The following is a 13,915-nucleotide window of genomic DNA, read 5'->3' as shown; positions in this document are numbered from 1 at the left end:
TTGGAAAAAATCATAGACCACTTTAAATTCTCTTTTCTTTATTTTTACTAAAAGGAAGAGTATCTTTCTTCTAATTATGGACCAGGCAGGGTATATAATCTCATTTTATAGGAAAGAAGTCTACTCAGATGGTGTTTTACTTTAGTCTTACAGTGTTTTTGAATGTTAGTACTGAGACTCGTAATCAGGTGTTTCTACGACGGCAGGCGAGAATAGACCCATTGCTCCCTATTGCCCACAGAGTGAGTGAGGTTAGGGCAAGAGGCAGATCTCGTGTTGTTGACCTAGGGAGCCCTCTTTGGACCTCACCTTTCTTGATATGAAGCACGGTATGTTCGGTGGCCTACAAGAGGAAAGAATTTTAGCCTTTTTTCCAAAGAGCATAGAACACACTTTCAGAGATGAAGACTCTCCCACTTTAGCCATAAGCACGGTCTGAAGCATTCTCCTCTGTGTGCCATCATTACTGGTCATGGAAGCTTCACTAGTGACAAGATACAGCCAGAAAAGCAGGTTCCAAGAGTCCGGTCTATGAGAAATGAGGGACGACAGCTACCAGCCAGAGAACAGAAGCAAGGACTCTGTGATGCTGAACTCCCTTCATGCCCTGGAACAAGCTGGGAAGGGAGGCCTGGGTTTCCCTTATAAAACTGGATTCATGTCTATGTTGGCCACCTTCCCTCTAGATGAATGGATATAGAAGGGGTGCACTGTTTTGGTCCACCCTGATTGTCTACCGATGGATCTGCTGGTAAGGAAAAGGCCACCCTTTACCACCCCGGTTGGGGCCATGCTTCTCCGCATGGCACAGACACATTGCTTGGTGAAGAGACCAGAAATGAGAGAACCTAAGGAGCCTCAGTGCTTTGTTGAACACACCAGGGGGAGAGTGTGAGTAACCTAATTTTATTAAAGTGGGTGACCTGTGTCTCTCTCTCTCTTTTTTTTTTTAAGATTTTATTTATTTATTCATGAGAGAGAGAGAGAGAGAGAGAGGCAGAGACACAGGCAGAGGAAGAAGCATGCTCCATGCGGGGAGCCCGACGTGGGACTCGATCCCGGGTCTCCAGGATCACGCCCTGGGCTGAAGGTGGCGCTAAACCACTGAGCCACCCAGGCTGCCTTTTTTTTATTTTTATTTTTTTAATGATTTTATTTATTTGTGACCTGTGTCTCTAAGGTCACAGGGACCCATGTGGTGATTGGGTTTAGCATAGTTGGAGGCTCTGGGAGGCGTGTGATGGGTTGAGTCCAAATTATGGAAGGCCAGGCTGAGGAAGATGTGAGGGAACTACTGAGGGCCTCGAAACAGGGAATAGTGTAAGCTACTGAAGATGGACAAGCTGGTGGTGCAGAGACCACTTCCTGTGCTCTCCTTGCAATCCAGGAGTGAGGTGCCCTGGAGATGGGGACAGACCCAGAGGCTGCTAAGGAGGCAGGAGCAGGGAGCTTGGTGACAACCCAGCTCAGAGGATTGGGTGAGGTGCTGCCTGGGAAGTGCTTAGTACAGGATCAGGCCATGGGAGAGAACTGGCCGACATGGGCTGCTACCCCATGGTAGCAGGGGTGGGTGGGCAGTGACAGGGGTTGGGAGCCTGGAATGCAGCGTCACAACCCAGGGGAGGGTGGAACCAGACCCTCCAACACTGGGAGGGCACAGGAGTGCACAAGGGCCCCTTCCTCCTCACGCCCCACAGAGAGGTGCCAGGTTCCTCAGGCATGTCTTCTCACCACCCAGTGGCCTCCTTTCCTTTCTGCCCACCATCAGCGCAGCCTGCTGGGGACCATCCTGTGTTTGAACAGGGAAGGTCCACAGAGCAAACGTCTGCCCATCAGTCCAGCTATTGTCTGTGCTCATGGGGAGCACGGAGGACACTCTGTGTGAGCATCTGGGTGCCCTAGGGAGGAACACCAGTGACTGCAACTTGAAATGAAAAGCTACCCGACCTCAAGGAACAATGAAATGCCCCTACCCTCGGCAAAATCTGCTGGCCCTGCTGGAGCGCTTGGGGGGGTTGACCAGATGACCTTGTGTGATTCCTCATCACTTGCTTCTCTGGGCATAAGAGGCTCAGTGTAAAGCAGCTATGGAGTCTCCCTGGCTTTCCTTCCAGAAGCTTCTCTCTTCCTGACCAAGTCACATGACCTGAATGTGACCCGGGCAGGCCAGTGGGGGTGCTTGTGTGGCTCTTCTGGGGTTTGTGCGGCCCTGGCAGAATGCTGTATTCTGCACGGCTTTCCTACGCCCACAGAGTCTGTCCTGCCCTAGCACTGGACCCAGTCATCTGACCTCAAGGGCGCCCACCCACAAAGACTTCTGGGTGAGAGGGGGTATCACAGAACCCCAGAGGATAGTCCTGGAGCTGCAGCCTCTTCTGCTTGACTGTATCACCCAGATCTCTCTGGTATCTTTACTGCTCACAAAGGAGACATTGGCTAGCGCTGGTCGAGGGGGTGTGGGGGGTGGTGCGGGCCAAGGTGGTTGAAGAGAACAAATTCAAAATGGCTCAATACACACAACAGCAGAGCGTGTGTGTCCTCGTTTGCTATTTCAGCGATCTGCGCCACAAAGGCAAGGCTGGAAGGCAGCAAACTGGTGGCTTTCGAAGGGCACCTTGCAGACGTCTTATCACAGCTACAGCCTGATGCTCTGTGGCAGGTGAATAAGTCCTGTCCTTACTGACGGATCAGTTGAAGTCCTTAGACTTGCGGGCTGAAACCACCCACCACCTGGGGTGCTCAGCAGGCCACACTGCAAGGACACACAGTTCCCCGCGGCTCAGTCCTTCTAATAATACATTTTCTCGGCACTGCCCGTAAATAAGCATCCCTGCTTGTTTTGCTGGAGACAGCGGGCTTGTCTCCTGTATTCTCCCTCCTTAGGGTGGGGGTGAGTCCCTCATCACTTGCCTTTCCACGCAGAACAGACTTGGAGAAAGCGCCTGTGCTTTGGCCTTTTGTTCTAGAAAGTTCTGTCTTCCTAGTCAACAAGTCATATGACCTAAGTAGAACTGGGGCATGATTGTTGGATGCCTGCTTCTCTGACCCTTCTGGGGTCTGCAAATCCCTGGCCCAGCCCCAATGACAGTGACTGTTGTAGGCTGGCGCCCGAGACTCAGACATATAGAATCTGAGTCATTGTACTTGGAATAGCAAAAGCATCCCTGGAATGAGACTTCTGTCTCATTCTTTAGCTGAGCAGAGTCTAGAATAATTTAGGGAACAATTTTGGGCCTGAAGGGTTTACATTTGCCCTGTAGTTCCTAGGTCATCTGGCCGGGGGAGGAGACTGTCCCATGAAACCCATGCAGAGTTCAAGGCCACAGACACTGGCTGCAAAAAAGGCAGGTGTGACTCAGCTTGTAGTCTTTCCCCTGGAATAAATTTGTCTTCCCGGGTTAACCTCAGACAAAGGGCAGCCTGATTGATTTCCTCTCTGGAATTCGAGTCTCTAACACTAGAAATGTAAACCCAGGGATCCCTGGGTGGCTCAGTGGTTTCTCGCCTGCCTTTGGCCCAAGGCGTGATCCTGGAGTCCCGGGATCGAGTCCTGCGTCGGGCTCCCGGCATGGAGCCTGCTTCTCCCTCCTCCTGTGTCTCTGCCTCTCTCTCTCTCTCTCTCTGTCTATCATAAATAAATAAAAATAAATCTTAAAAAAAAAAAAGAAATGTAAACCCACTGGATGTCCTGCTTTGGTGAAGAACGCGTTTCTCTCTGCCAGACGGGCAGCATCTTGGAGTAAGTGCGGGGATTCCGGAGCTGGGCTCCTGGGCGGCCCAGCTCTGGCACTTAATAGCTGCGTGAGGTTGGGCAAGTTACTTAACCTCTCTGCTTCTGTTTCTCTCTCTGTAAAAAGGGGAAAGTAATGGTATCCATTTAGCGGACAGGTTTACGGTGAGGCGAAAATGAGTTAACATGGATAAAGCACTCAGAACAGTGCCTGGTATACAGTTAGGTGCTATATAAGGGATTGTTATTTTTCGCTATATGTGAATGCAAAATAAAGCAGAATGTGCAATAAAAGGGTGTCAGGCTGGTAGCTTGGTGTAGTGACCATTTGGGCCCAGGAGGCAGGAGACGTGGATGGACGTGGAATCAGGCTTCCCATTAAGTAATGGGTGACTTGAAGCCACGCAAAGATTTAGTTCCTTCATTTTTTAAGATTTACTATTATTTTTTTATGCTAAGTGAAAGAAACCAGACATGACCAGATGCGTGATTTCACTTATGTGAAGCATCCAGAATTCACAGGAAGTAGAACTGGGGCTACCCAAGGCGAGTGGGAGTGGGACGAGCTACTGCTCCATGGCTAGTTTCTTGCAGGTGAGGAGTTTCGGAGATGGACGGTGCCCATGGTTATTCAACAGTGTGCATGTACTTAATGCCGCTGAGTTACACACTCAAAAAGTGGCAAACTGCATATTATGTGTCTTTTACCACAATGAAAAAAAAAAAATCAAACATCAGAAGTGAAAATAAGAGAGGGAGAGACAAGCTTTGAAAGAGAAAGGTACTTGCCATAAACTTTGAACTTTTATAGTCCACGAGGCCGTAACTAGGGGTTGCCAGTAGGAAAAATGAGGTGGTGACATTAGCCCGAAAGCCCTGTCCAGCCCCAGCCTGCTGCCAGGTAAACTCCCTTTTGGCACCTTCATGTCCTCTGCTTCCTTCAGGGCACCCACCTGGACAGATCTTCACAGCCCCTGTGCCTCTGCCCACTGAGCTCTCCTACCCACCCCAGGCTCCACCTGCCAACCTTCCTCAGGTGCCAGCTGCACCCCAGCTTGCTTTTACTTGTGTGTGGCCGTTTATCAACTACATTGTGATCCTCTGGGTGGGGAGGTCGGGTCTCCACTTTCTGCTGCCCCCTCCCCCCACGCCCCAGCCCAGGCCCGGACTTAGAATGAGTCGCAACAGGCACTTGAGAGGCTTCCTCCCTGCTTCCCTGATGAGGAGCTACAACCCTGGCCCGGCTGCATCACATGCTGGACTTGGGTTTTGCAAAGTTCGTAGACTTCTGCTCTGCCCACTGCGACCAAGACATCCTACCTTGGGACCCAGAAGGTACACGCGTGCATGTGCGTGCACACACACGGATGCAGTTCCATGAACTATTACTAACCGTTGCTATACGTAGTACAATCTCAAACTCTGGATTTATTGGATTTTTAAAAAATGATTGTAGTGACGCTTTGGCAAGCCTGACTTTCTGCTGGGAAAGCACACTCAGTAGGAGACTGGCCCGTGCATGGGTGCGTCCACCACTGGCCACTAAGGGGAGCTGACAGGTCAGGATGCTTGGAGATCAGAGTGACCGGTTGGTGGCTTAGAGGAAATCAGAGAGGAAGTCTCCGCGCTGCTGGGACCTCAGGATGCCCACGCAGGCTCCCACACCCCTTCACGCCAGCGGAGCCCATTCCGATTGAAGTTGATTTAGCTGAAGGAGCTTTAACTGGTTCACCTTTTCTTGGGGGGTAGCCGTTTAACTGTGTTGTGTGCCGGGGGTTGGATTTTTGGCTCAGTGTCCTGACCCTCTTTCTCCTGCAGGACAGAACTCCTCTTCTGATTACACAACTGCCCTTGAGATGTGTGACCGCCACCTCGCCTTGAACAGCCTCATGGGGCAGGTTCTGAACCGTCCTCGGGGCCGGGTACCCTCCTCCCCACCACAGCAAACGAGGCCACTTCTGCTGTCCATCCTGGTCGTGGGGAAAGTGGGGCCCCTAGAGGGGAACGGAGGTGAGAGATCCTGGCCCTGGTGAGCCTGGGACCCATGGTGTCTGAAGAAGGCATCCCCATGAGCCCCCAGGCCACTGGCTGCGCCAGCCTTCCTCTGCAAGGGCCAGAAGGCCACCCTGTGACTGAGCGTTTACATAGGTCTCTTGTCTTACTAGCTCTGCTAGTTCTCCCACAAGCATGTTTCTTGTGCGTGACCAGAGTGATGATGCAGTCAGCTTGACCTTAACAGTGGAACCTGGGAACACAGGCTTCCATATTTTGAGGAGATTCAGTAAACAGTTTATATCCAGAGCAGTCAGAAAGGTTATGCTGTCCTTAGGCAGTGAGAGATAGCTTTCTTTTTGTTTTCTTTTTTTTTTTTTTTTAAGATGTATTTATTTGAAAGAGAGAGAGAGAGAGCGAGAGAACAAGCATGCAAGCAGAGGAAGGGGCAGAGTGAGAGGCTGAGAGAATCCCACTTGAAACCAGCTCCCAAACTCTTAGGACAAGTCGTGTCTTCCAGCTGCTTCTGGGCTGCAACTCTCTGCCCACCGCTGCCAGTTCACAGTCACTGGCCGCCCTGTGGCAGGTGAGTCTTGTTTGGGGCTCCCCTGCGGCGGTGCTCATGGTAGTGATGACGGCAGAAACTTTCCATGAGGTGCCTACCGTGGAAAAGCTCTGCAAACACCAGTTAGCCTCAAGGAGGGACCAGATTTACCATCTCCACCCTTTCCCACAGGTATTTATGGAGGGTAATAGAAGCACGTCTATTTAGCAACACCCAAATCCCGGCCAGAACCACGCAGGGGGAGGGTCTTACAGTGAAAAATGTATTGCATTTCATGGCTCTGCCTCCTTCACTCAGTCAGAAGTCGAACATTCTGACTTGTGAAACTGCAGTTCTCACTAAGGAGGCCTGACCTGTTTCCAACTCTCCTTGAATCTGGGCTGTGACTCGTTTGGGCCAAGACCATGTCCAGGACCTGGTGGGGTGCCAGCTCTGGACCTAAGGCTGGGGAAGCTGTTGTCCACTTACTCTTCTTGCATCTTTGTCATGGCTTCGACAGCATTCTCGGGCTATTCAGCTGGAGGGTACGAGTCGCAGTGCTGCACACCTCAGCCACCTGAGCAAAGCCAGCTTCAATCAGCTGACAGCCCAAAGCACGACTGGCCAAGGTCAGCAGAGCCGGAGGTCAGTGGGCTGCTCAGACATGTGAGCAATAACAGCTCCTGGTTGTAGGCCGCTGAGGCTTCGAAGGCTGCGTGTTACATACAGCTTCACTGTGGCTACAGACAACCGACATGTCCACTGATAAGTCAGATGATGACGCACCCTCTGAAGAACTAGTAGCAGCAGCTTTCACCTTCAAATAAAATGGGTCCCTACAGATGGCTCTTCACTTGCACTACCTTGAGCTGAAGACCTTTCACTGGCCTTCAATTCTACAGATGTGATCCTGGAGACCCAGGATCGAGTCCCACGTCGGGCTCCCTGCCTGGAGCCCTGCTTCTCCCTCTGCCTGTGTCTCTGCCTCTCTCTCTCTCGGTGTCTCTCATGAATAATAATAAAAAAAAAATCTTAAAAAAAAAAACCACAGAATGAGCACATCAAGAAGTAAATATCATTCTTTATCAGGCATCAGGTCAATGGAGATGGGAGAAGCAAAGCCAAGAAAAGTGATGCCTCCCCGTATTTGCACAACTTCAGATAGTAGGGGACAGACCTACCTCTACCCAGACGGGGTGGCTGTTTGCAGCAAGAGATGTTCTTCATGTTGGCTTCTGGATAAAACTCGTCTTCACGTAGAGGTCAGCGTATGTACAGATCATTGAAAGGGAAACCCTGTAAGACTTACTGGTAAGCAGTGGTGGTGTTTGGCTTTCCTAATTTCAATGTGGATCAGAAGCACAGATAAGAGTCTGGCAAGACAAATTCATGAACCAAAGTCCGTTGTTCTAGCCATCGCAGCCTCACTGGCCTCCTGAGCTGGAGTCTCCAAACTCTTAACACATAGAGACAAATAAATAAAAGTATTCTGTTCTACTGTTTGAAATATTATGCGGACCAGAAAACACTGCAGGGTTTATATGATCAACACCAAGCTTCTGGCTATTTGGTTATATATTTCGTCATGTACCCTGACGATGATTGAATGGGGCATAGGAAGGAACTTCATTAATGTTCTTTGGTCAGCCAAGGCCTGCCATAAATCAGTGTCAGCAGGTGCACTTCCTGAAAGTGAGTCTTGTCTCTGAGATTAATTGACAGATGGGGGAGGATATAAACAAGTTGCCTCTGTTTCCCTGTGAAACACTAATTTCTCCTTTTTTTTTAAAAAAAAAAGATTTTATTTATTCATGAGAGACACAGAGAGAGGCAGAGGGAGAAGCAGGCTCCCTGCAGGGAGCCCAATACAGGACTCAATCCCACGACCCTGGGATCACGCCCTGGGCCAAAGGCAGATGCTCAACCACTGAGCCACCGGGGTTGCCCCTCCCCTCCCTCTTCTTACTCATCTGTGACCCCAGAACTGTGGACATGCCCTATTTGTGCCTTTGGGTGGGGAAATCCCAAGTTGGTTTCTGGTCCCGTGGGTCCCAATGGCTTTCCTTCACAGATGTCCCTGTCTCTCAGACCCTAGCATGAGCGCCCAGAATGACCGCCGCCCTGGCTCTGCAAAGGGAAGCCACTGTGCCTGTGCCCGATGCAGGACAGGAAGAGAAACAGGAATTCAGGGGCAGCAGCTGGGAGCACATCAACACAGCCCACCCTCTCCTTAGTGTCTCACTGGGGTTTCAGGAAGAGACGGTGATTTTTCAAATGAGGATTTATGATGGGGTGCAGCCAACACAGAGGGAAACTCAGTGTGATCACATAAAGATTTCTTTCTTCCCAAGTATAAATGTGTGCCTCATTTTTCTTGCAAGACTGCTGTGATTCCAGTCAAGGCCCCTGGCTGGGTTCTAAAGCCCCATTCTGGATGAACACAGGATTTATGAACACTTGACGTGTTCTACAAACTCTAGAAAGAAAGAAGGGCCAGAGGCAACAGCGCTTTTGTACGATTTTATTTTTTTAAAAAGATTTTATTTATTTATTCATGAAAGACACACACAGAGAGAGAGGCAGAGATGCAGGCAGAGGGAGAGGCAGCCTCCAGGCAGGGAGCCCGATGTGGGACTTGATCCTGAGACCGCCGATCACGCCCTGAGCTGGGGGCAGGCACTCAGCCGCTGAGCCACCCGGGCATCCCCGATTTGATTTTTAAACCGAGAAGCCAAGGGTGTACAGCTCACGGGCTCACAGTGAAGTCTTGGTCGCTGGAAATTACAAACAAAGCCCACAGAGATTACTGAATACAGACCTCTGGGATGCCCATCCAGCAGGCACCTGTGGTTGACATAAGAGCATTTCCTTTTAATATTCCTCCCCCGTGGGACGCCTGGGTGGCTCAGTGGTTGAGCGTCTGCCTTTGGCTCAGGTCATGATCCTGGGGTCCTGGGTTCGAGTTCTACATCAGGCTCCGCACAGGGAGCCTGCTTCTCCCTCTGCCTATGTCCCTGTGTCTCTCTCTCTCTGTCTCTCATGAATAAATAAATAAATCTTAAAAAAAATACTCTTCTCCCGTGAGCAGTGTTCTTAATGTGAGGTCTCCAGACCAGCAGCATTGGCATCGCAGGGGAACTTGTTTCCAATGCTCGTTCTCAGGCCTCCTCTGGGATCTACTGAATCAGAAACTCTGGGCTGGGGCCCAGCAGCCTGTGCTGTCACAAGCCCTCCTCGGGACTCTCATGTGTGCTCTAGTCTGAGAACTACACGTTCATGAGATACCATCAGCCCCACCAGGTACACAGGAAATGGCTTTCCTTCCCAGAGACTAGTCGTGGTGCCCTGAGGCGTCTAGGTAACAGGCTCCCTTCTCCCCTGAGCATCGAGGATGGTAGCCACTGGCACGTTCTAGCCTCGGGAAAATAAGGAAAAGCGTTCACTGCTTTTCTGTGTTCTTGACTGAGCACACAAAGCCAGAATCCCTGCTGTCCATACAGTATCTGCCAAGCCACTTGGGTACAGCAGCACCCACTTCCCAAAACCAATTTCTTTTTTTTTTTTTAATTAAGATTTACTTATTTATTTATTTATTTATTTATTTTTTATTTATTTTAAATTTATTTTTTATTGGTGTTCAATTTGTCAACATATAGAATAACACTCAGTGCTCATCCCGTCAAGTGCCCACCTCAGTGCCCGTCAAAACCAATTTCCTTATCAGTGAAGAAAGCCTACACCACACTGTGGTGACACCCCCTGCTGGCGGGGGGCATGCTCTACTCTGCGAAGTCGCCAGGGGACCGGGGCAGGAAGGGGGAGCTGAGTCCATCTCAACACTTGCTTCCATGAACACCATGGCTGGAGAAGGGGACACGATGGCACGCTGGCTTTTCAAGCTCCTGCCTACAATTGACACATCACTCTCACTAATGATCTGCTGCCAACACAATCACATGCCGAAGCCTAACTTCAAAAGTAGGCAGGTAGTACCCAGAAAAAGCTCCGGGATATCTGGAAACAGACCAAATGATTACTATCCAAGGTTATGAGTGGGTCACAGCACCCCTTGTATACACAGCTGGGTATTAACATTAAAGAAACGGTGGGACCAAGTTGTTTCTAATTTTATGTTCACTCTCATTTTATTCCTGCTCACTTTTTTTTTTTTCGTTTAAACTCTATGCCCAATGTGGGGATCAAACTCATGACCCAGAGATTGAGAAGATTGAGAGTTTACATACTCTACCAGGCAGCCAGGCACTTCTGTTCCTGTTCAGCTTCAAATCTACAAAATCTATAACCTCCCCACCTAAGAGCTTTTTTGATCAAACTTTTTCAAATTTAGAGGCACCTGGGTGGCTCAGTTGGTTAGACGTCTGCCTTCGACTTGGGTCATATGATCCCAGGTTCTGGGATTGAGCCACGCATAGGGCTCTCTGCTCAGAAGGGGGTCTGTTTCTCCCTCTGCCCCTCCCCTGCTCATGTTCTCTCCCTCAAATAGATAACATCTAAAACTTTTTCAAATTAATTTTTTTTGAGAGAGCGTGTACGTAAGCAGGGGGGAGGGGCAGAGAGAGAGGAAAAGAAAATCTTAAGCAGGTCCCACGTCCAGGGCAGAGCTGGACCTGGGGCTCAATCTCATGACCCTGAGATTGCTACTTGAGCAGAAATCAAGAATCAGATGCTTAACCCACTGAGCCACGCAGGGGCCCCTAATTTTTTTTTAAATTAAAAAGAAAATGAAGTTCATTTACATGCAGAAAAGTGCACAAATTTTGAGGATACAGCCTGTTGAATGACCACAAAGGCAACGTAAAGAGTATAGCTACCTCAAGGGTACAAAGCAAACCATTCTAGGGAATCACCAGTTCCTCACAGGCTCCCCCCCAGTAGTGTCTCCCCCCCCCAGGACTAATAGTCTCCTGACTCTCAATGCTGCCCCCCAATCACTTTTACACTCATTTGTTCAACTAGTACTGGTCAGCCGGGCACTAGAACTTCTCTGTCCCGGCAGGTGGTGTTCCAGACCCAAGCACGAAAGCTGAACTTGGGGAGCTTCCTTCTGGAAGACTGGGTGTTTTGGGGGTGGTGGTGGTGACATCTCTTAAATAGGATTGAGGGACTCAGTCTAATTAGTGACTATTGTCTCTACTACCTGTTTAAGCACATCCTTTCATAGCGGAGCGGATGGATCACAGCCAGAATTTCTCTGCTGCCTGACACACGAGAAATCAATGGCCCGCCCAGCTGGCACTTGGTGTTGAGCTGCCTGACAACCCTGCCCATCTGCGCTCAGGGCTCCTCCTCATCCCATACAGCCTCACCCTTTCAGGTAGTTCTAGGGCTGGGCAAACTGGATCTTTCTGGGTTGGGGGTGGTGAACATGTATAAAACTTGTTTTTGGCTGCAATACAAGACTGGCATTTGGTCTTCAGAGTATTTCTTATGTAACTTCCATTACCCGAAAACGAGGGATGTAGTTCCCATTCCCATGCCTATTAAATCGTCAAAGATCTTAACAAAAAGGCAGTGGGGGCAGCTGGTTTTCTAAAATGCCAGCTCCTCCGCCAAATGTCCTCAAAATCGGACATATCCGTACCAGCACGCACCCATAGAACGTGGTATTTTGCTTTCTAGCTTCTCTGCAAAAATCCTTGCAGGGATTCAGGTCAGGAATCTCGGGGACCCCACGGCAAGTGTTGGATTCCACCCTTCAGGCTTGCAGAGCACACTGCGACTTCCCGATTCCACTCCCTGGGAAAGCGCCAGTGAGTTTGGCGGGGAGGGAGTGTGAGTGTGTGCAGTCCTAGAACACCGTGGCCAACGGCTCAGCCACATCCTTTTGTGGTAATCATCTCCAGCAAAATGGACTGTAAATATATTTCTATAATCGGCTGGCTTCTAAATTACAGCCACGCTGAGTAACAACAGAGTAAACATATGATTAGTAATTTCCTTATGGCAGAGGATAGTCTCTGGCTAAGGCCCAGGGCCTAAAAAGAATTTTCTCCCAGTAGAAAAGAAAACAGAACACTCTATTCCAAAGCCAACACAACGGGTCACGGCCTTCTTCCTGAGCAGAAATGGTCCTGCTCCTCCAGGAAGAGGGGAAAGCAAAGATGCACGTAAGGAAGACCGCCGAGCAGTCTGGCTGCTCAGTCGCAGCCCCTCACGTCCTGGGCCACCCCTCCTCCACCGCGGCAGCCGCGGCTCCTGGCCTTCTAGAAAGGACTGCTCCAGCATTGCAGAAGTGCCACCAAACACAGAGAAACACCAGGTAGGGGCTATGCTGGCTCCTTATACAGCAAAGATCAAAGATGAGGCATCATATTTCTGGTTTTGTTCTAGCTCTCTCCATCCCGTCTAATTTGGCTGGAAGAGAACCATGGTAGTGTCTCCTAACTTGAGAGTAAAACCATTCTCAGTGTGCACCCAAGGCCACCCTGAGAAATACCTGGGATGCTGCTCCTTGGGGTGGGGCCCACGATTGGCCCCTCATAGCTCTTATAATCGGTTCTTATGCACGCAGTGAAGGCAAAAGTTCTCACAAAAGCATCATGAAAATCAAATGTGCTCTGCTTGCAGCAGGCTCCCTGCAGCCAAGAACCCATTAGGATGGGATCCTATCTGTGAGTGTTAGCACCTGTCTGCGGTATTTAATGCCACAAAGTCGGGGGTGAAACTGTCCCCCTTAGACTGCGGGGAGGGGGGTCCCCAAGAGTCCAACACTTGGTTTATCTGGGGGACCCGTCTAGACAGCACGCTCCTGCTAACTCACTCCGGCAGCAACACACCCCCCAGCCCTGCCAACCCCCGCACAGGGTTTACATTCCTTAAGTCACAACGGAGGCAGGACGACTCGTGTTTCACTTTCTTAATGTTAGAAATCTCAAAGTTCCCACTGCTTTATTCCTTTTGTCTGGGGGAGGATGCCGGCCTTCAGCTTCTAATTCTACAGGGCAAGGCTGCCTGAAAAAAGAGGCTGCCACTTAAAGGCTTTGGCTTCTCCTCGCGTCAACCAGAAATCCACCTCAAGAGTCTCCAGGCCTACACTGGCCGCACTCGGGGAGCCTTGGCCAAGTGGCCTGCCTCAAATCCCTTTATGGACACGCACCTCCAGAAACTGCAGCGAAACCAATGGGGGCGAATCAGCCTAGGTTTATATAATGTGCCAAGATCCCAAGATAAAAAGCCTTCTAAGTGCCCAGAGTAGACAAGGCAGAGGAGACAAGGCATAGGCTGGCATATCCAGAAGCTAGATATGGATTGAAAGAGACCTCACTCCATGATAAAACAATCGCTCACTCTGTTACTGCAAAATTTAGTCTATGGCATCTGAATGCAGCACAGGGATGTAGGATTCATTTTCTCGTGCACGGACAACATGAACGACTTCCTTTCTCACACAGAACAACACCCTCAAGACCTCAAACCACCTGAGATACAGCCCTGCCTACTCAAAAGGGATGTCATGCCATTTAAGGGGCAGGAAACCCAGACCTACTTTTCTTTAAACACAAACGCTCTTCTGCTTTAATTTATCATGTTATTTCAGGTCTGAAGGAGCCTCAGTAATGATGTGAATCGAAATTTAGCCCCAATCCTGTAGCTAGTGGATCTGTCCTGGGATGGACAAAGGTGCTCAT

At 49.9% G+C, this 13,915-nt stretch overlaps 1 long non-coding RNA gene across 3 annotated transcripts; it reads left to right on the top strand.

Moving 5' to 3' along the window:
• Positions 1-3,355: 3,355 nt before the first annotated feature.
• LOC144319777 (uncharacterized) lies at positions 3,356-7,761 on the top strand. 3 transcript variants are annotated; one of them, XR_013385500.1, is made up of 4 exons: positions 3,356-3,739; positions 5,549-5,740; positions 6,109-6,308; positions 6,787-7,761. It is a non-coding gene; the product is annotated as an uncharacterized LOC144319777 (long non-coding RNA). The 3 variants fall into 3 exon arrangements; XR_013385498.1 differs by lacking the exon at positions 3,356-3,739 and adding an exon at positions 4,612-5,065; XR_013385499.1 differs by lacking the exon at positions 3,356-3,739 and adding an exon at positions 4,612-5,065 and having other exon boundaries at positions 6,109-7,761.
• The last annotated feature ends 6,154 nt before the right edge of the window (positions 7,762-13,915 follow it).

Source organism: Canis aureus, chromosome 1, assembly GCF_053574225.1.
Source record: "Canis aureus isolate CA01 chromosome 1, VMU_Caureus_v.1.0, whole genome shotgun sequence".
In the NCBI taxonomy this organism is placed as follows: domain Eukaryota; kingdom Metazoa; phylum Chordata; class Mammalia; order Carnivora; family Canidae; genus Canis; species Canis aureus.
The sequence above is the reverse complement of the archived record's forward strand: the minus strand, read 5'-3'. Positions and strand labels throughout refer to the sequence as shown.